Here is a 2,500-nt window from a genome sequence, read left to right on the forward strand (position 1 = left end):
TCACTTTCAACGTCCCCGGCATTGGATTGAGTTTCTAAAAACAACCGTGCACACCGAGGTTAAACTTTACCGGCTCCACTCCGACTCGCCGCTCGCCCACTAGTCCGAAGGCAACAAAACATTTGTTTTTCATTTTGATGAAAATTTCTGTTTTTAAATCTTGTTGGTTTGAAATTGTTTTGAAAAGGTTCTTTAAATCTTGCGGGTTTGCAACTCATAAGAGCGTCACTTTCAACGTCCCCGGCATTGGATTGAGTTTCTAAAAACAACCGTGCACACCGAGGTTAAACTTTACCGGCTCCACTCCGACTCGCCGCTCGCCCACAAATCCGAAGGCAACAAAACATTTGTTTTTAATTTTGATGAAATTTTTTGAAAACATTGGCTTGGCAAGCCCCAATCCGCGACTATCCACCCACCGCCACCCCACACGGGTGGTTGTTGTTGCGAAATGAGGTTGTGGTCGACATGCCCGTGCATTTGAGAAGGAGTTCCTAGCACTCCATGCTCTCCCATGCCAAAAAATAGCCTAGACAACCCCATTTCGCAACTTTCCACGCCTTTTTTTTCCTCCCTCACCCATGGCGGCGGCGTGGTGGCGGCGGCCGGATTCCGGCCACCACCGCCATGGGTGGCAGCCCCCCGACCCCGACACCAAACCCATAATACCGAGGCAACATATCGAGGCAACATGACATGGGTGTGGCGTGGGGGAAGGGGGCTGCAGCTAGGAAGGCATGGGCTGCCATGCATATGCAGGCAACACACACCCCCCTATATAGCATTTTATGCATTTAGCCCTTTGACAGGAAGAGACATCACCTATGCGCGAGGAGTCATAATGGGCTCTAAATAATTCAATACAAGGTATTTGGACGTGATTTTTTGCAGGGATACTAAGAAACATGCAATCTATGATGGGAAAAAGTTTCATAAATTTTTGAAGTCGGGAAGTATTTTTTATTAGTTTTAGAAGTCGTAAAATTGAAAAAATCATTAAAACAAATCCGGGAGGAATTTTTTAGTTTTGTAAGTTGGAGAAGGTCCTAAAAATCATAGACTACTTATGGGGAGCTTATTGTGCGAGGAAATTTCAATAAAAACGGGGTTTGACAAGATTTGAAAAATTCTGTCGACATTTGAAAAAACCTGGAACCATGCTGCCGGCATGCTGCGCACATGCTGCGCGCATGCTGCGCGCAGACTGCGCGCATGCCATGGCAGGACAAGTTTTGCTAGCCTCACTGTCTACAGATGCGCAAGCTGCGCGCACGCTGCGCACAGGCTGCGCGCATGCTGCGCACAGACTGCGCGCACGCTGCGCGCATGCCATGGCAGGACAAGTTTCGCTAGCCTCACTGTCGACAGATGCGCAAGCTGCGCGCAAGCTCCGCGCACGCTGCGCACAGCCTGTGCGCATGTTGTGCGCATGCTGCGCGCAGGCTGCGCGCAGGCGCCGCGCATGCCATGGCAGGACAAGTTTCGCTAGCCTCACTGTCGACAGATGCGCAAGCTGCGTGCACGCTGCGCACAGGCTGCGCACAGCGCATGCCATGGCAGGACAAGTTCGCTAGCCTCACTGTCGACAGATGCGCAAGCTGCGCGCACAGGCTGCGCGCACGCCATGGCAGGACAAGTTTCGCTAGCCTCACTGTCGACAGAATCAGCACGCTGCGCGCAAGCTGCGCGCACGCTGCCGGCATGGTGCGCGCACGCTGCCGGCATGGTGCGCGCACGCTGCCGGCATGGTGCGCGCACGCTGCCGGCATGCTGTGCGCACGCTGCGCGCGCGCATGGCAGGACAAGTTTCGAAAATTTCTGTCGACAGTCTCAGCAGCGCGCACGCTGCCGACATGCTGTGCGCACGCTGCGCACAGGCTGCCGGCATGCTGCGCGCAGCCCATGGCAGGACAAGGTCCGAAAAATTCTGTCGACATTTTTACGCCGTGGTAGGCTTCCGCTTCGCGTCACTTTGTCGACATTCAAGCCTACCATTTGTATTGAATTTTTCAAACCTTGTCAAACCCCATTATTCAAATGTCGAAAAATTTTGTCGACATTTTTACGCCATGATAGGCTTCCGCTTCGCGTCACTTTGTCGGAATGCATCGCATGGCGAGGCAAGGCCACGGCATGCCAAGGCGAAGGCAACGCATGGCTTGAATGGCTTGGTCAAGGCCACATCATGGGCACGGCATGCCAAGGCAAGGCGAGGCAAGCCATCCTTAGCCTCGCCTACACTCACTTTCTCGGAATGCATTGGATGATGAGCAATTCCAAGGTAAGGCAACGCATGGCTTGAATGGCTTGGTGTAGGCCACAACTTGGGCATGGCATGCCAATGCAAGGCAAGGCAAGGCAAGCCATCCTTAGCCTCGCCTACACTCACTTTCTCGGAATGCATTGGATGATGAGCAATTCCAAGGTAAGGCAACGCATGGCTTGAATGGCTTGGTGTAGGCCACAACTTGGGCATGGCATGCCAATGCAAGGCAAGGCA

This window comes from Prunus avium, unplaced genomic scaffold (genome assembly GCF_965620075.1).
Source record: "Prunus avium unplaced genomic scaffold, drPruAviu1.hap1.1 HAP1_SCAFFOLD_1068, whole genome shotgun sequence".
Lineage (NCBI taxonomy): Eukaryota > Viridiplantae > Streptophyta > Magnoliopsida > Rosales > Rosaceae > Prunus > Prunus avium.